The following is a 20,240-nucleotide window of genomic DNA, read 5'->3' on the forward strand; positions in this document are numbered from 1 at the left end:
ACAACCCTGTTTTCTGAGACAGGATCTCATACAGTCTGCACTGGCCTTTAACTTGCTTGCTATGTAACTGAGGATGACTGAACTTCTGATCCTGCTTCCATCTCCTAAGGCTGCACAGGTGCACATCACCATGTCATGTTTATGCAGTGCTAGGCCAGCAGACTACCCACAGCTACAACCTCAGCCCATTTCTATACCGTGCTTAGTAAGTGATTGTTTGAGCTAGAAATATATTCCTTATATTTACTAATTTATTTAGGTTTTTTTCAGTGCTGAGGATGGAACCTAGAGTCTCTGGCATACTAGATAAAGGAATTAAAGTTTTGATACAGGCTTCTTTACTTTGTGAACTTATTCTGTCTCAGGCAGGCCTTGAACATGTGATCCTCTTGCCTCAGCCTCTATTGTAGCTGGTAGTACAGGTCTGTGCCTCCAGGCTGTATTTACCTGACTTCTATTCCACTAGGTTTTTGAAGATTTTTCTTGTGTACTGAGAGTGGATAGATGAGACAGATGACAATTTGCTATTTGTTTCTCAGAAACATTTAATGCCGTTTGTTAACAAATATGAAGCACAGGACTTTATTGGCCATTGATCTAATTAGTATCAGGTTATATATCTTCTTGCAGCACTGGGGATTGAACCTAGGACTATGTATACATGCTGTAAGAGATCTACCATAGAGCCATATCACTGGTCCTCAACTTTGGTTTTCTGAGACAGGGTTTCATATGACCCTAACTGACCTCAAACTTGATCTGTAACTGAGGATGGCCTTGAACTCCTGCCTCTGTCTCCCAGCAGTGGAGTTACAGGTTTGTGCCATTATACCTAGCAACTTTTTTTTAATTGACAAAAATTATGTATTAACTTTTAATGTATAGGCATGTTCAAATGTATGTGTTATAGTGTCAGTTACAACTTTTTGAAAGTTGTGCCCATTTGTATATCATTTTTTCAAAAAAAAATTCTCTAGCACTAAACACACAAAGACATGAAAAGTGAATTGAAATATTTTTTTTTCCTCAGATTTTGACCTCAGAGCTAGGCTTGATAACTAGCATACAATTTAACGACCCACTAAAAAGCTCTGTGTCTAGCTGGGCGGTGGTGGCGCACGCCTTTACTTTAATCCCAGCACTTGGGAGGCAGAGGCAGGTGGATTTCTGAGTTCGAGGCCAGCCTGGTCTACAGAGTGAGTTCCAGGATAGCCAGGACTACACAGAGAAACCCTGTCTTGAAAAACAAACAAACAAACAAAAGCTCTGTGTCCTCATGTCTTGACTCTGTTCAAAGATCATGACAGTAGTAAGACAATTTTAATGTCATAGATTACATTTCTTTTGTTTTTTGCTATATGTACAGAACTGACCTGAAACTCATTTTGTAGCCAAGGTTAGCCTTTTTTCTTCTGAGGATTGGAATTGTTGGCATAAGCCATCATACTCAACTACTTTGACTTTCCAGAAACAATAGATGATAAGTTAAATTTATGAGAAAACACATTGTATTTTTTAAATTTTTTTTTAAAGATTTCATGTATGTGAGTACACTGTTGCTGTCTTCAGACACACTAGAAGAAGACACATTGGATCTCATTACTGATGGTTGTAAGCCACCATTGGTTGCTGGGAATTGAACTCAGGTCCTCTGGAAGAGCAGTCAGCGCTCTTAACCGCTGAGCCATCTCTCCAGCCCGACACGTTGTATTTTAATTTCTAGATTCTTCATATAAAGTTCAGTTGAAATATACTTTTTCCATGTGTTAGTATTTTGTGTTTAAGTTCAAAGTATTAAATTCTTGTTTTAAAACGTAAAACTGACTATAAAAATATTTTTTTTTTTTTTTTTTTTTTTTTTTGTTTTTTTTTTTTGGTTTTTCGAGACAGGGTTTCTCTGTGTAGCCCTGGCTGTCCTGGAACTCACTCTGTAGACCAGGCTGGCCTCGAACTCAGAAATCCGCCTGCCTCTGCCTCCCAAGTGCTGGGATTAAAGGCGTGCGCCACCACCGCCCGGCCTATTGTTTCTTTTTAAAAGTTAATGTATGTGGTTCTTTTGCCTGTGTGTGGGAATGTGTGCTGCATACTCGAGCCACAAGAGGGCAGTGGACCTCCTGGAACTGGAGATATGCTGTCATGTGGTGCTCAGAATCAAACCCAGGTCTTCTGAAGGACAGCCAGTGCTCCTAACCAGCGAGCCAGTGCTCCGACTCTTGTTTCTAAACAGAGGCTCATGCATCCTAGAGTGGCCTCAAACAAGTTACGTTGCCAAGGATATCCTTGAACTCCTAACCTTCTACCCCTTCCTCCTGAGTGCAGGGATTTCAGGTGTGTGCTACCATGCCTGGCTACAGAGTAGTTTTTAGTGAAGGTTATTGAATTATCCTTGAAATGTTATTGCATTATGAGAAATGCTGTGAGGTTACTTTCTTCAGTGTGTGTTCAAGGGAAGTATTCTCTATATTTCATTAAAGAGTGCTGTTTGTAATAAAAAGAAATTCGCAAAATAGTAATTTTATATTAATTTTAAGGCTGTTTTAAGGGCTGTCATCCTTTTATTCCTTAGCTTTTTTTTTTTGTCACTGAAGTTATTCTTTGAAGTTGAAGAAAGACTCCCTAAGTATACAGAACACAACAGTTTTTAAATATGTTCTTTGCTGTGTATTAGCCATGTTGGATATATGTCAGAGATAGAATAAAGCAGATAGCCGGGGCTTAGATTTTACCTAGGAAAGATGACTTGGGAAGGATGTAAATGGTCAAGAAAACCTCAAATACACAGAACCCTCTTGAGACTGTCAGGGCAAAGCTGGTCACATCTTGGCATAGGAGAGGCAGTGGACATGAGGCTTGACAGTGATTATACAGTTTTCAGAAACAGAAAACTGCCACTCAGCACTGGCACAGTGTCCTGAGAAGCAGGCACTAGGAGGCAGCATTTGGCAAGAGATGAACGGTTTTGCTGAGCATCCTGTGTGGCACCATTCCTACAACCTGCCTGTGGCCTACCTAGTGCTCCTTAGTGGTGGTCACAGTCTAGAGAATTAATTCTTCTTAATTTTAGCAAAGTAGAGCTTCATGAGCCAATCAGTAATGCAAAATTGTCTCATCTATGGCTATAGTGCCAACCAATAGTCCCAGCAAACTTCACCAGAGGTTACAGGAATGTGGAGAGAACCTATGGATGGATAGTTGTAATTTATCACTGCCACTAGGGAGGGGAAAATCTGAACTCAGTGCGTCTGGGGAGGGCTTGCAATAGGAGGGACAGAACAGTGATTGAGTTCTTAACACGAGGTCTAATTAGGTTTACACATTGTCTTCTCTTGAATGGTTTGTGTGTGTTTCTCACCCTTTTTCTATAGCTGAAGGATTTTCATGTAGAAAACCACTTTATGCATTGTTTGCTTGCTGTTGTTGGTGTTTGTTTACTTGTTTGTCTGATAGCCCAGACAGATCCAGAACTAAGTACGAATGATGACTGTGGTAGGCTTGACAGTCAGGAGGAGCCACTGGGCTTGACCAAGAATCCTTTCGTGTGTGTGTGTGTGTGTGTGTGTGTGTGTGTGTGTGTGTTTTGAGACAGGGTTTCTCTGTGTATCCTTGGCTAAGATCTGCTTGTCTCTGTCTCCCAGAGTGATGGGATTAAGGGCTTGTGCCACTTTTAAAATACTAAGTTCAGGATAGGGAACTGGTTCAGGGGTAAAGTACTTTCTGCAGAAGACCTGAGTTTGAATTCCCAGACCCACTAAAAGCCTATAATTTACCTTTTGGTTATGATTTGACTCCTTAAAGACTGATATAATGCCATCTGTGCTGCGGAGTTCAGGAGCCCCTGGGTAGCATTTCTATCTATACTCTACATATGTCGTTTACCTTTGCCTTCCCCACCATCTATTTGTAAGGTAGGAGTAGGATTATCTTTGAACCTTACTGCTTCTCACACTTACCACTCCAGTGTCTGGTTCCCGAGAGCCCCGTGAGTGTCTTTGAGTGATAGTGAGATTTGTTAGTGTTTATCTAAAATAACCAAGACTGGAAATCCTCTCCTGTTTTTATTTGAGATGCTGATTAACTAACAGGAAAGGAGGACTGTGGGGAACAGGAACAGGAACTTTAGAAGAGGGATATACTGTAGAGAGCAAAATCGACCTAGGGGAGCGAGTTCGAGGAACAAGGCCTGGCATGATACTGGATGATGTTTTGTTTCACCTCTGCCTCTGGTTTCAGGTTAACTGTGTACTAATTGCACTGTGTGTTTGAATTTGCTGGTTCTTATAGTTACTCCTTCAGTGAGTATCTATGGACAGCCTACCCTGGTGTCACTCAGCATCTATCTAGTGGGTCTGAAACACATGTTTGGAAATTAAATACTTTCCTGTTGGGCTCTCTTCCAGTGTGCTGGAATTAATCTTTAAGTTTATATTTTATGACAAGGTAGTTAAACCATGTAAGTATTTTAATATTTTGTCAACATTTGCACGAGCCTTCCTCCCTTAAGTTTTTTTTCATTTACATTTCACAGTCTTACTCTGCCCAGCAGTTCATTTCTTTCCTTTGCAGTATTAAACCATGGTGCTAGTATGAAGTCTCAGTACATCTGCATATGTAAAAGTGTGTTAAAACAGATTATTCCTCATAGGCTTGTAATTATATTTGATGCTTAGTGAGAAAAGAGCTCAAAGGATTAAATGTTTAATTTTGTGTTCAAAGCACTTAGTTTTTGCATTACAGGCTTTACACAGTCCTGTTGCTTATATAACTGACAACTACTGGGCTTAGTATCTAGACCCTACTTCTGTCGTTCCTGGTCCAAGTATCCCCTCCATGCTTGTCCAGGCTTGTCAGTGTAAGCAAATGAGGTGATCTCTGAGGAGCTAAGGCCATTGAAGGAAAGCAGACACACTGCGTAAAGAGTTGCTGTAGACTGTTCTTTTCTGGTCTGGTGGTGGATAAGAAGCCTACATGCTCAGATCCAGCTGATGAGCTGAGCATTCCAGATGCTGATGGGATTTGTGTGATGTCTGTGTGGCTCTAGTTACGTACGAATAGACATAGTGGTGGCGATTAACTTTCCCTTGCCGAGGAAAAGTAGAGATAAGTTCAAGTAAGAGGGACTGGGATGTATAGCTCAGTTGATACCCTAAGCAGGACATAAACATGGCAGCAATTCTCCTGCCTCAGCTTCCTGGGTACTGGGACTATTTGTTTGTTTGCTCGTTTTTGGTTTTCAAGACAGTTTCTCTCTGTAGCCCTGGCTGTCCTGGAACTCATTCTGCAGACCAGGCTGGCCTCAAACCACCTGCCTCTGTCTCCCAAGTCCTGAAATAAAGGCGTACAGCCACCACTGCAAGGCTAGATGCTGAGACTACAGCTGTGCTTCACCTGTGTGACTCATATTTTCTGGTAGATACATTAAAAAGAGGTGCAATTAATTTCAGTAAGTTAATAATGCCCAAAACATTTTAATGTGCCTCAGCTAATGGTAGAATTATTCAGTAGTCAGTTTTATTTATTTATTTAGGACCTGATTTCAGGGGCTATAGAGTTAAAATAGACTCCAAGGGAGTACCAGGCAGGCATGTGGTGCACATGTCTGTATACATGCAGGCAAAACACTCATACACATAAAATAAAAATAAATCTTGAAACAAAAGACCAGGGTGGTCTTTTCATATCTTCCAGGGTGGTCTCAACTTCACAGGGTAGTCTCAACTTCACAGGGTAGTCACAGGTGACCTTGAACTCCTGATCCTCCTGCCTGTATACCCTAAGTGCAGGAGAGCATGTTCCACCACACCGTGCTTTAAAGAATTGTTAATGCGTCTGTTGGGTTGATTTGGTTTGTTGGTACTGCTGGAAAATTGAACTCAGGTCTTTGTCCAGGCTGGCCAAGTGTTCTACCAATGAACTGCACCTCCCACCCTTACTTAATAAAGTCTTCCATGTATTGGGCATCTTATGTAGCATGTTTTATTGTACTTTTTAAACGATTTATTTATTTTATGTATTTGAGACTGTAGCTGTCTTCAGACACACCAGAATAGGACATCGGCTCCACCATGTGGTTGCTAGGAATTGAACTCAAGAACTCATGGAAGAACAGTCAGTGCTCTTAACCACCGAGCCATCTCTCCAGCCCCCTTATTGTACCTTTTTATCAGCAATAGCTGATCTCAGCTGAGTTTCATCTTAGATCTTCCGAGTTCATCTTTTCATCCTATCCACAGATGTACTTCTGCTTACTGGGGTGTTTAGTAACATTCTGGATTATCTTTTTTCTTTTTTTTTTTCTTTTTCTTTTCGGGGGGGGGGATTTCAAGACAGGGTTTCTCTGTGTAGCCCTGGCTGTCCTGGAACTCACTCTGTAGACCAGGCTAGCCTCAAACTCAGAAATCCACCTGCCTCTGCCTCCCAAGTGCTGGGATTAAAGGTGTGCACCACCACTGCCCGGCATGATCTTTTTTTCATTAAAAGTGATTTTAACATACACGTGTTGGTGATAGTGTTTTAGTGCTTCTGCTCTGAGGAGCAGCTTGTGAAAGTCATGGCTCCCCCATGGCAAGTTCTAAAGTAGTGAATTCAGAGGAAGATGAGTTGTTTCTGATGGAGCCAGAGTATTCAGCCCTTAGATTAAGATGAACTCTCTAGTAATTTATTGCGGGTGATACTATTATTATTACTAATTTAGTTTTTTGAGACTGAGTCTCTCTATGTAAACCTAGCTGTCCTGGTACTCTACATGGACCACGGTAGACCAGGTTAGCCTCGGACTTCCAGAAATGCCCATCTCTAGCTCCCAGGAGCTGGCTGCAGTACTGTTAGGTTGTAAAGAGATTTGACCTCAAATAGCTGTCCCGTCCGTCTGTCTGTCTGTCTGTCTGTCTGTCTGTGTGTTTAATACTTGCTATCAGTTACAGACCTCATCTTCAAATGCAGGCCTTGAGGACAGAGTTCAGTCCTAGAATGTCTGCCATGGAGCTCAGAAGACAGTTCTTCTCTTTCACCATGTGGGTACTGGGAATTGAACTCGGGGCATCTGGCTTGGTGTCAAGTGCCTTAACACTGTCCTGTATCTGTTAGAAACTCAAGACTTGATGCTTTCTGCCTTTGTTTTACTGAGCAAACAATTCTGCTAAGCAGCTGCCATCCTTAGGTTCTTCCTTTTCAGTTCTGCCCATCGGCTCACTGGAACGACATGCAGTTTTTACATTTTTTTCAATAGTCTTAAGTTGACTGCCTTTTGTTATTGTTTCTTTTCTTTCCTTTTCTTTTTCTACATCACCCTTTAGCTGGATACCCTTCACACACACACACACTCACACACACACACACACACACAGGCGCACACACGGGATTTCTCTGTGTAGCCTTGCCTGTTCTAGAACTCACTCAGTAGACTAGGCTGCCCTTTGACTGCCTCTGCCTCCTAAGTGCTGGGATTAAGTGTGTATACCACCGCCATATGGCTAGTTGGAAACTCTTACCCAGTGGTCTTTTAAGTGTGGTCCAAGTACTACTAGCATGGGCATCATGCTAAGTGGGTGTGTCATCTAAAAGTATACCCTCAAGACTCATGTCATTAAGCTAGGGGTAGTGGTACGTGCCTTTACTCCCAGCACTTGGGAAGTAGAGGCAAGGTGATCTACATAGTTTGAGGCCATCTCAGTCTACATAGTTTGTAGAGTGACACTCTCGCCCCACTCCAGATAATCATACCTAGTAAGTTAAAAACAAACACCTACCCTCGATGTTCAAGTAAGTTCACATTTTTCTGTTGGGTTGGATTCACAGCTATCCTGGGGCAGTTACAGCACTGAAATGTGAGTTGAACCCTTGGTTGTAGAAGTTGATAAAGGTAGATTCTTTGGTTCTACCTAGATCTGTCTACTGGAGGAGATTTTGTAGGGTGGGCCTAAATAAAGTTTCTTTATTTAAAGAAACTTGTTATTGTAAGTAAAGTTTTATGGGGACAGCCACATGTAGTCATTTATGTGTCATCTGAGCTGTATTTGTCCTGTAACAGCAGAGTTGAGTAGCTCTGACAAAGCCACTGGAAATATTTACTATCTGGCTCTGTACAGAAAAAAATTGTAGGTTTCTGCAGTAAACCGTAAAAGCATAAATATGCCGTACAGCATTTGGAGGTGGCAGGTTTTCGGGAAACCCATAGCACAGGTTAAGAGCGTAGAGCTCCCTGTAAGGTTATCAGACAGGGCCTGTCTGAATGAAGATGAGGCTTTTAAAGAGAAATCTGAACTAATGAAGACATGTAAAGGGAAGGGAGCGTTTAAATGAAAATTATATTTAAAGGAGTATAGCGAGTGTACGGTCCTGAGTCTTGAAAGTGCTTTTGGTGAGGCCTTGTGGGCAGAGGGCAGTGATTGGGAAAAGAGGAAATGAGGTTAACACAGCTGACATGTCCTACACACTCTTATGTCATGTCCTGCCTGAGTATAGTTTAATTGGGAGTAGAGACACATTTCTATAACTCTGCAGGTGGAGGGGTCTTTGGGTGAATGGATGACAGGGGCTGGGGTTGTCCACTATTGTTCTCCACAGAGGTCTCTCAGAAACCTTTCTTTGCAAAGTGCCTCCTACACTGATCACTTTATTTTGATCTTACTCAGCCCCAGTTCGTCTTAGACTTGGCTGTTTTCTTCTAGTAGGTAGAGGGGTTTCTGGAAAAGAATTCTTTAGTTGAGTGGGAAACCCATGAGCCTAGAATTAGGTGGTCTTCATTAGCTTTCAAAAGGGAAACAAACACAATCTAAGGCATATTTTTATATTATGAGCCAGGAGTCATGAAATCATATGCACCTGTTGTACCAAACAAGAATTTTGCAAAAGTAGCATTTACCTACACTTTAAAATTTTTGTGGCCGGGCAGTGGTGGCGCACACCTTTGATCCCAGCACTTGGGAGATAGAGGCAGGCGGATTTCTGAGTTCGAGGCCAGCCTGGTCTGGAGAGTGAGTTCCAGGACAGCCAGGACTGCACAGAGAAAACTTTGTCTTGAAACACCAAGAAAAAAAAAAAAAGAAAAATTTGTGGGTTTTTTTTCTTTTCTGTTTCATTAAAAGGAAATATATTGTTGTGATCTTTTTTTTCTTCTTAAAAAAAGAATTATTATATTTTACATATATGAGTATACTGTAACTGTCTTTAGACACACCAGAAGGGGGCATCGGATCCCATTTCAGATGGTTGTGAGCTACCATGTGGTTGCTGGGAATTTAACTCAGGACCTCTAGGAAGAACAGTCAGTGCTCTTAACCACTGAGTCATCTCTCCAGCCCTTATTGTGACCTTCTAGTATGTATCTTGCTAGTTGGAAACCCGTTTTCTTCTGCCTAGTCTCAAAGCTTGAGTCCTTAGGTTGAAGCTTTGGCAATGGATACTAAGTTGCGGAGAACTAGCTTTTCTTGTTCACAGTGTTGGGAGGCAGGGGTAGAAGCAGAAAGGGCCGTGAGTATAAAATAGTCTAACTGGGATAATGAAGTGTCAACTCTAAATGACTACAAGTTGGGATAGGCTGAGGTGTTGTTCATCAGAGAATGTATTTCCCAAAGGATATCATTTCAATTCAAGACACAAAGAAATTCTGTGGTAGTTGTTTGTTTTGTTACTGTTTTATTCAGGTTTTGGTTTTAAAGATAGTTTCTCTGTGTAACCCTGCCTGTACTGAAATGCACTCTGTAGACCAGGGTGTCCTTGAACTTAAAAAGTTCAACCTGCTTCTGCCTACTGACTACTGGGATTGAAGACCACTGCCCACCCTGTGGTTTTATAGGAAGGGTTGGGTAGAGGTAAGCAAGAGCACTGTAGGAGGCAAAATACAGAACTATAAAACTGGAAGATGATTGAAGTTAGTGAGAGCAGCTTCTCAAACTGAATACCTCTGTGTAAGTAGGAGGGATGTGTGTTAGAGACATTGATTGACTTGCCTAAGGTTCCAAAGGGGAAGTAGAACAAGGACTCACTTGTTCTGACTTCCGGTCCAGTGCTCAGAGTCTGTTTTCTTTTCTATAAAGAGGGATGGGATAGTGATGCCAGCCTCTCTGAGGATGGCTGTGGGTAAAATGCTGTGTGTGCAGTTTTGTGCACTGACTGCAGGAATGAACGGGGGTGTTTTTTATCATGGAAGACCAGAGGAGGAATGGAGGTTGGAGCACGAGAGATAAAATGTGGGGTTTCTGGTCTCACATAAGGACGGTCTTGTTATTCTCAGTACGGGTGGGGCTGGAGGGGCATTATGCCTCATAAGTTTTAAGACAGACTCAGTGACACACATCTGTAATCCCAGTAGCTGAGGGAGGTTGAGGTAGGAGGATAGAGACTTTCAAGACGGCCTGGGCTACTTGAAACCCTGTCTTAAAACCTAAACAGAGAAAGAATACAAAGAGAAGGGGCAAGTTTTAGGGGCAATATGTGTGCGGTAGCATGAGATGAATAGACGGGTGCCTTTGACAAGGAAATTGATTAAAGGCTTTTTGCTAAAATGAGCTTGGAATAAAAAAGAATTGATTTATCAATGGCAGTAGGAACAGAAAGGAAAAAATGACAGGACAGAGTCTTATTGTAAGAGAGCAAGGACTAGACAGGGTATTGGAAGAATAGCAGATTCTTGTAGCAAATTGGGAGCATAAGGATGAGGAAAGAAACACATTCCGCTTTTGACATTTTGAATTAAAGGTGGTGGTAGTCCATCAGATAGAAATCAGAGGTTGGGAAATATACTCAGGGGAGAGAAATAGGGGTTGGTGATAAGCATTTTAGAGCCATCTGCACAGAAGCCTGGGGATTGGGCTGCTCTCAGTAAGAAAGTACAGGGAACAGAGAAGGGACAGTAGTCAAGGTAGATGGTACACAACTCGGAGGATCAAGAGGTAGCTTGGAAGCTGATTTGTGTGGTAGCACTTGGGCAAGTATTGACTTACTTGCCCGTTACACATCAGCTTCTGGGCAGTGGAGACAGGAGGCTGAAGGGAGAAACTAACCGAGGGACACTAGTAACCTAGCTGTTAGGTTCTGAGGAGTTCACATGTACTGATCACTTCATCACTCTTAGGATAGTCCTTATTTTTTAATTACAATTTTATTTGTGGGTACGTGTCTATTGATGGTGGCACAGCACATGTATGGAGTGCTTACCTGCACTTATTCAAAAGTAAATCAATAAAGCCAAAATAACTAAACAGGGTGTGTCATAGATTAGAAAGCTGAAGGTTTATTTGTCCTAGGTCATTCATAAAAGAGATGCTTAAAAATTAGCTAGAATTTTACACCAAATTCTATTAGAAGCCAGAGTCAATGTTCACTTCTAATTAAACACAGTGAGCTTCTGTATTTGGCCAGTAGTACATTCAGTTTTGTGGGCTGTGGTGTGTGACTTATGGACTGCCCCACTCTGTTTACTGTGTAATGAAAGGAGCCATTGATGGTATAGAAACAGACAATCATGGCTATGTGTGAACAAGTAAATCTTAGGGCTCTGAAATTTGAGTTTCATATAACTTCCAAGCACATTAAATACATTTATTTAATTTAGCCTGTCTTGTGAATTGAACCCAGATGTTTGAAATGCTAGGCAAGCCCTCTGTCACACCCTCAGCCATAAATAGTATTCTTTCAAAAGCTTTCCAGCCATGTAAAAATATAGACACCATTGTTAGCTAATGGGCTATATGAAAACAGATGGTAGGCCACAAGCTGGAGTTTGATGACCCTTGTTTTTTTATGTGTATGAGTCATTAGGTCTCAAATCCATATAGTCAGCCAAGAGGTGCCTATTGACATAACAAAATGGACACTGGCCACCAGGATCTCATAGCGTCCCCCAAGTCCTCCTGGCTGGCATGCCCTGCCCTCTACCCTCCTCTTCTCCAGCCCCCCACCCCCACCCCCAGGCTGAGCTGAGCTGCCCTCCCCCGGCCTCTCCTCCCTATATAACCTAGCCATCTAGGCTGCACTGGCTGTTTTAGTCCTCTTGGCCCAGTGCTCCAGGTTCCTCTGTCTTCCTCTCCCCTCCTGCCTCTCACCAGGCCTGGCCCAGGCGGAGGTCCTGTTTACCCTGGACTCTTTTGGACGCCTCTGCATCTGGCATTGCTCTCCTCTGTACCTCCCTTACCCCTAAAATAGACCTCTACCATAACTAGGAGCAGTCATGCTGTCCTTTCTTTTCTTTTTTTTTTTCATTCATGAGTAGTTAGCAAGATTATATTTATCTGTACCACATATATCCCTGGTCCCCATGAGCTCAAAAAAAGGTATTGCAATCCTTGGAATTGGGATTATGGTTGGTTGTGAGCTACCATGTAGGTATTAGGATCCGAGCCTGGGTCCTCTGAGAGCAGCAAGTGCTCTTAACTAGTGTACCAACTCTAGCTCCCAGCCACCCTTTTCTGAGACAGTCTTGTTTGGTAGCCCAGACTAGCCTCAAACTTGAGATCCTTCTGCCTCCCAAGTGCTGGGATTATGACACCAACCACCATGGCTGGCTGTCGGCTCCCAACAGCTGGCTATGTTCTCATTGTGAAAATGTACTAGGCTGTGTTGAGCTCTGGCCTTCTAAGATCTGGGGCTCATGCTCAATGTAGAGGAAGAGAAAAGAAGTGAGAGTAAGTTTCATGAATGAGTTTCTGAAGGCACCTTATGGGAGCTGTCAGGTTAACAAGTCATATAGCTGTGGAAGGCAAGTAGGCTTGGTAATTGATTAGGCATGTGGATTATGGAAGGAGTTGAGACTTAGGGTGTCTAGCTTGATGTGCTAAGATGCACAAAAGGATGGTTTGAAGGTAGGAACAGTAACTGACAAAAGGAATGACTGGCTGGACAGCTCTGTAGCGGTAGAGTGCCTGCTAGCGTGGCAGAGCTTGTGGCCTAAGGAGACAATGAGACTGTGTCACTAAGCTCTGGGGAATTCTTTACACTGAAGTGGGAGAACTTCAAATAGAAGAGACTAGAGAGGCCAGCCTGGTATACATTGTAAGTTCTAGGACAGCCAGAACTGTTACACAGAGTCCTTGTCTCAAAAGACAGGTGGGGTGTGTGTGTGTGTGTGTGTGTGTGTGTGTGTGTGTGTGTGTGTGTGTGGCTAGAGGGAGCAGGGTGCTGAGTAAGGAAGGTGGTTTTTGTCAACATGAGTCATTTGGGAAGAGGGAGTCTCAGTTGAGAAACTGTCCCACCCATGTGGCAAACTTGTGGGCTTATTTTCTTGATTAATGACGGAGGGCCTGGCAGTTTTGGATGCTCCAAGATTGGTCTGCTACCGTTGCCCTCCTTTGGTTCATTGGCAGGGGAACTCTACAGAAGGTTATGCAGAACTGTACAGGTCCAGCTTGGAGATCTAGTTATGGGAATTAGTTTATTTTAATCCTTTTCTCTAATAAAATCAAAAGAAAGGTGGTAATGAACGTTTTGGTTCTGAAGGAAAACAAGCACTGCAGCCTCCATGTGTTTCCCATTTGCTACCCCTCCTTCCCGCTGTGGTCCAGAAGAGCTGAGTCACCACCACACGGTAGTGACCGAGGAAGGCCTACAGTTCGGATCTTATGACTCAACTCCAGGCCATGTTCTCCTTCCACGCTCTGGCATGAGAGAACAGAAGATAATTTACCAGTTCGTAGATACCCTGAGGTCAGGTTGCCACCGTGGGTAGAGCTTTTCTACTTAGGCTGAAGTTATTCCTCACTTGTGAACAGTGGAGTAGTGTGTGAGACCTGAGTGACGGCCTGGCTTTATATCCCAGTTTGGCCACTGACTGACAGACTGACCTAGGGTAAGTTACTTAGGGCTCTGTGGATCATTTAGTATAAAAGACATAAATTCTTAGCAGCCTTGGAGCGTGGCTGTGTGTGTTATTGTAGATAAAATATTTAGAGTAGTACCTGGCACATAGTAGGTTCTTATGTTTTAGCTCACAAGTGTCACTTTCATCCTGGATACAGCAAATGGCTTGTAAATAATTGTTTTAAGTATCTTGCTTTTAAATTGACAAAATGTTTCCGTTTTAAATACATTTTAAAATGCGTATTCATTTATGGAATGGCTCATAGCGCTGATTTATATATAGATATAGTACTACCTTACATATTTTTGTGGTAAACTTTGCTTTTATATTTTATTTATTAGTAGTATCTTCCTCTGCCCGAGAACAACTTTTGGAAATGGTTTCTCCTTTCACTGTGGAGTCTGGCAGTTAGACTTCGGTCAGCAGGCTTACAGCAAGTGCTTTGCCCTGACCCATCTTGACTGGTCTGACCTTGGACCGTACTTGTGAGTGGTGATCTGTGTGTGCCACCACTTCCTTTCATAAGATATTGCTTCTGCCTGTGAGGGGTTTGCATGCTGATGGTCAAGGAGGACAACAAGAAGACACACTCCTGGGAATTCCTGTGGATTATCATACCTCCTAATATGTGAGTTCACGATTGTTCTGGGTGAAGGCTGAGAGTTGAAAGGTGTAAAGTGACTTGCCTGAATAGAATAGAATAGAAATAGAATAGAGCCGGGCGGTGGTGGTGCACGCCTTTAATCCCAGCACTTGGGAGGCAGAGGCAGGCGGATTTCTGAGTTCCAGGACAGCCAGAACTACACAGAGAAACCCTGTCTCAAAAAAAAAAAAAAGAAAAGAAATAGAATAGAATAGAATCAGAGTTTCCAGGCCAGTCAGTGAAAGACCAAGGCTGAAAAATGCAGGAGAATAACAGTTGTGCTAAGGAAAATGAGTGGTGAGGTGCCTCTAGTCTGCACCAGTCCAGCTTACCAAATCCGATGGCTTTTCACATTGAGTTTATGCATAGATTTGTCAGACCATCTTTGTAGACTTTGTCTTCCCTTCATTACTACGTATGATGTGAAGACTTCCTTGTGGACATGATAGACGTGTTTGGATAGTGATGTAGAGGGGGAATCTTCACTGGTTGAGTGGTTCACAGTGTTGATTCTGTAGACAGTCATCCTGGAGTCAAGAGGGAGCTGCTTGAATCAGCTGTCACTTCTCTGGATTGTGGGTTTTGTAGTTGTTATGTTTCTGTTTTTGAGAAAAGGTCTCACTATAGAGCCCTGGCTGGCTTTGAACTCAGTATAGGCACTCAGAACCTGGTTCTTCTTCTTCTTCTTTTTTTAAAGTTTTATTTATGTACTTGTTTTATGTATATGAGTACACCATTGCTCTTTTCAGACACACCAGAAGAGGGCATCAGATCCCATTATAGATAGTTGTGAGCCACCATGTGGTTGCTAGGATTTGAACTCAGGACCTCTGGAAGAGCAGTCAGTGCTCTTAACCGCTGAGCCATCTCTCCAGTCCTCAGAACCTGCTTCTTGATTTCCTAGGTTTCAGCTGTGTGCTGCTCTACCTTGGTGTGGGCTTTTGACATTGACAGATGAACATATCCTTGTATTCTTTCTGTATTGCACACCTTGAGCACATCAGCGTTGCCCTGGTTGGTGGTGGGTGCTCTGCAGCTCTAGGATAGAGCTGAAGTTGAGGGATTCGTGCGAGGGTCAGGCTCCAGGTCTGAGGTGTGACCTTGCATGCCCAGACCTTTGGCTAGGACAAGCCTGTGCATGATGTGGATGTCAGTCCTCAGTTACCTTAATTTTGGAGCCAGAATTTTTTGCTGAACCTGGAACTTACCAGTTTGGTGAGCAGTTCTTGTTTGTGGTGGTGTGTGCTGCTGTTACTTGTTTGGGGATTGTTTTTGTGTGGATCAGGGTGTTCTCCATGCTGCACTCCTTCTGCCACTGCTTCCTTCTGAGACGTTGGTCTCTGGCTGCTTATATCCACTTGGGGTGTAGTTTATGTATCCTTTCATCCTCCATGTTCCTTTTAAATGATATCCAGGTCCATAGGTTTATTTTTAGAAAGGATATTTTATAGGTGCTGAATATCTTACGACACTTCTTCTATCACACCAAGAGGACCATAATGTCTTGTTGCCCAAGTGGGCCCTGGTGGCACACTGTCTCTCCTCTCATAGTCACTGATGGGAGTCTTTTGGAGCCATTCTTTCATAGTGTTTAGAGATGTTGGACTTATTTTTTGTTTGTTTGTTTTGTTTTGTTTTCCGAGACAGGGTTTCTCTGTGTAGCCCTGGCTGTCCTGGAACTCACTCTGTAGACCAGGGTGGCCTCCAACTCAGAAATCCACCTGCCTCTGCCTCCCAAGTGCCGGGATTAAAGGCGTGCACCACCACCGCCTGGCTATAAATAAATCTTAGTCTCATGTTTTAAAAAGAAATAACCAGAAACCCTATTAAAGAAAATCGTAATACTGTTTAATAATGTCTTCCTGGGCTAGAGAGATGGCTCAGCTGTTAAGAGCACTTCTTGCCCTTCTAGAGGCCCTAAGGTCAATTTCCAGCATGCATGCTTGTGTCTGTAACTGCAGCTCCAGGGGGTCCAGAGAGAGCCCTCTTGCTTCTGCAGGCACCCAAACACAAAGACACAGAAATAAAAACAAAAGCAATGTCATTCATAATATTAATGCTCAGGCGTGGGGTATAGTGTGTAATAGAATACGTAGAAACATTCAAGAGGCCCTGGCTCCCACCCCCCAAGGTATAATGGCTCTGGAACAATTAAGCGTTTTATTAGCAGTCACGAACTGCACAGTGTTGCTGCCAGCATTGTCTCCTGTTGACCAACTCAAAACTGTACATTCCAAACTGTTGCATTGCTGGTGATGTATGTATGTATTAAAGCCTAAAGAAATATTTAGTATCTACATGTAAAATGAAGTTAGTACCTATGTTCAAAAGAAGTACAAAGTTTTTTTGTTGTTGTTTTTCTGTTGGTACATTTGAAAGTCATGTGAAAGGTAGGAAGTCACCGGTTGTCATCATATTGCAGGCATTGACTACCTGGAAACCACTTCCCGAATTCTAGGCAGAAGCATTGTGACAGCCATGCTTTGATGGCACCTCTTAGGAACTACTGTCATCAACATCCCTGACCACTGCGCAAGTGAGGGTACTAATAGAAAGCACAGTGACTTTATAAATAAACATTTTATAGGAGCTAAAAATCATGTTTTGCTACTACTTTATACATTAAAATCCTAAGAGACTCCTTAATTTTTTAATTATTTTTGTTACTTTTTAAATGTAGTGGTATACGTGGAGGTCAGAGGACAATATGTGGGAATTCTCTCCTATGTGGATTCCCTGGATCAAACTCAAATCATTACTCACCGAGCCAGTTGAACGGCTCACATTTGTGTGTGTGTGTGTGTGTGTGTGTGTGTAACAGTGACACACATATGAAGATCAGAGAACGACTTGCGTGCGTTGGTTGGTTCTCTCCACCACATGGTTCCCAGATCGTAGCTGAGCCTGTCAGGGTTGACCGCAGCTCCTTTACTTACTTACTCCTTTACTTACTATTTCATGAGACCCCAGTTTAATTTGTAATACATTGTTTAATATTTAGTGTGTGTGCGCCAGAGTGTGCCATGGCACATGAGTAAAGGTCAGAAGGCAGCTTTCTGGGAGTCCATTCTCTGTATCATGCAGATCTGGTAGCCAAATCCAGGTCTTGAGGACTGACAAGTCTCTTTACCTGCAGAGCCCCCTTGCCTGTTCTGGGGTTTGTTGTTGTTTGCTCAGGTTTTTGAAATGGGCTGTAGCCAAGGCTAGCCTAAATTCTTGACCCTTCTGTCCCCACCTCCTAAGCACTTGAGATTACAGGTGCAGGCTACCATGCTCAGCCTGCACTTAAGGGTATCTTCATGCCTAAAAAAGACAGCGAGTGCTATGTTTGAGAGGGTTGTGGTTTGTTTTTTAATTAAGACAGCATAGGCAGGAAAGCAGTTGAGAGAATGACTGGCAGAGGGATGTATGTAGGAGGTGGGAAGATAGAAGGCACAAGAAGGGTCTGATGTGTGGGACGTGACTCACAAGGCATGAGACCCTTACGCTGCAAGCATAAATACAAGGGACCTTATTGGAGAAGTGTCAAACTGTGTGGTCTATTCCCTGTAAGCACTTAGGATTGGATGTCGCTGCTATATTAGTTTACAGAATTATTTGGCCTTGATCTGTAGTATGAAATATAGCATAAGAAATTTTATAGTGCTTTTTTTTTTTTTTTTTTTTTTTTTGTAGCCCTGGCTGTCCTGGAACTCACTCTGTAGACCAGGCTGGCCTCGAACTCAGAAATCCGCCTGCCTCTGCCTCCCAAGTGCTTGGATCAAAGGCGTGCGCCACCACGGCCCAGCTATAGTGCTTATAAAATAAGCACATAATAGAAATAAAAGTTGTACAGTAAATAGCATATTTATGTATAGTTTGAGTATCTTCAATTTTATTCCAGTTTGAAGAAGCTGTGGTTGAGCTTCCAGATGTGCACTGCTGATCTGGCTTTGATGTGAGTGCTGGAAAACACAGAGGGCGGGCTCCATGCTCATACGCATCACTTTACCCAGTAAAAAGGGCTGCGATTTACAAAGCAGGTTCCGGTCTAGTATCTGTAGCTCTGTGGCTCTCTTTGATTTTTCTTCTTTTTTAAATTTTTTTTTATTTTTAAGAGACAGGGTCTGACTATGTAGCCCAGCCTATCCTTAATTCAAGATCGATCCTTCTGACTCAGTAGCCTGTTTTTTGCACTTTGTAAAACAATGACTTTTTAAAAAAAAATCTTTTCAATCAAAACACATGTAAGAAGAAGTACTGTAGTAAAAAGATTAAGTTAATGAGGTAAGTTAACTGTATTTCAGACAATCAACAGGTATTAAAATATGTTGTTAAAATAAATGAGGCACTGTCTTCAAAACAGGTTAAAGATTGCTCACTTGTAGATCTCAACCAGACTTAAAAAAAAAAAATCTTTACTAGATATTGATCTGGGGCTGGTGGGGGGGTGGTGTTGGTTAATATCTTCACACATGGCACTTTATTTAGAGATAGGGTCTCACTATATAACTCTGGCTATGGTGGAACTTACTAGGTGGACCAGGCTGGACTTGAACTTATAATAGAGATCCTCCTGCTTCTGCACATCCATATCTCTAATCTCAGTTTAAGGGTCATTAGGGTCCGGTAGCCAGACAAACCCTGTGGCCTTGCTAGACTAGCCATAAGGGTTCAAACTCTAGATAGTGAGAGACTTTGTCTCAAAAAATAAGGTGGTAGAACTTTAATTCTAACACCTAGGAGGTCAGAGATAGGCAAATCTCTGTGACTTTGAGGCTAGCCTGGTCTACATAGTGAGTTCTGTGATAGCTAGGACTTTTATTTATAGTCGTCCAAAGTTTGGTTTCCAGCACCCACATGGTAATTTACAGCCATTCATACATAACTCCAGTTCCATGGAGATGTGATGCCCTTTCTGTCCTCCTTGGACAACAGGCACACATACACACAGTGTAGTACATTTATACATTCAGGCAAAACACATGTGAGATAAAATAATCCGAAGAGGAAAAGATCACTAAATATATATAAAATGAAAACTTTAAAATCATGTAAGTATAAGGGGCTTGGGAGATGGCTGTGGTTAAGAGTGCTTACTGCTCCTGCAGGAGCAGAGTTTAGTTCCCAGTGCTCAGACCAGGCAACTCACAGCCAGACTTGGAGCCACCCATACCTCCAGTCTGACTGTGGGAAGGGATCTAATACCCTCTGGCATCCCTGGGCATTTGCACACAGCTGGTGTACATCATTATGCCTATTTCTATTTTTTATATAAACACAAAACATTTCCAGTTTTGGTGAGCATTTGTTTGTTTTTCAGATGTTCCACTGTGATGGTTAACTTCAGGTGTCAACTTGAATGAATTAGGATACACCCAGGAAGCTGGTGAAACATTTTTTCATGTGACAATGAAGATGAGTGTATGTCTCTCTGTGTATATGTGTGCAAGTATGCTTGCCTGTATACACATATGGAAGCTCTCCAGCCCATCCCCCCCACCACCACCCATTCACCCATCCATCAATTTGGAGGCAAGCTGTATAGGTCTCACTGTGAAGCCTTGGTTGACCTGGAACCTACCTGCCTGTAGCTGCCCGTCAGAGAGAATCACAGGCCCCTCCCCAAACTGGAACCTTGTTTCTTAAAAACAGAAGTGGAATAGATCAAATAACTAGTGACAAAATGTAGCAAGAGACCAATGAAGAATTCAGGACTTCCTCACACAGATTCTAGTTACATTTCCCAGAAATGAGTAGAGACGGAGGAGAATCACAGCGGTCAGACTGTGGCTGTTTTTGCATTGAGGCTGATCTTCCCGTTTG

The 20,240-nt window shown here is 42.6% G+C and overlaps 1 protein-coding gene across 5 annotated transcripts in view; it reads left to right on the forward strand.

Annotated features, from left to right (window-relative positions):
* Kcmf1 (potassium channel modulatory factor 1) overlaps positions 1–20,240 on the forward strand; it is a 63,307-nt gene that overhangs the window by 5,035 nt on the left and 38,032 nt on the right. The window contains exon 1 of one of the 5 annotated variants that reach the window (XM_028762326.1): positions 14,322–14,420. The exons of 3 other annotated variants lie outside the window; for them this stretch is intronic. The gene's annotated coding sequence lies outside the window, so the exon portion shown is untranslated. Of the gene's footprint in view, positions 1–14,321; positions 14,421–19,766; positions 19,839–20,240 lie in introns of those variants that run through there. One more of the 5 variants, XM_028762327.1, reaches the window with a different exon arrangement.

This window comes from Grammomys surdaster, unplaced genomic scaffold (assembly GCF_004785775.1).
Source record: "Grammomys surdaster isolate TR1022 unplaced genomic scaffold, NIH_TR_1.0 133, whole genome shotgun sequence".
Classification (NCBI taxonomy): Eukaryota; Metazoa; Chordata; class Mammalia; order Rodentia; family Muridae; genus Grammomys; species Grammomys surdaster.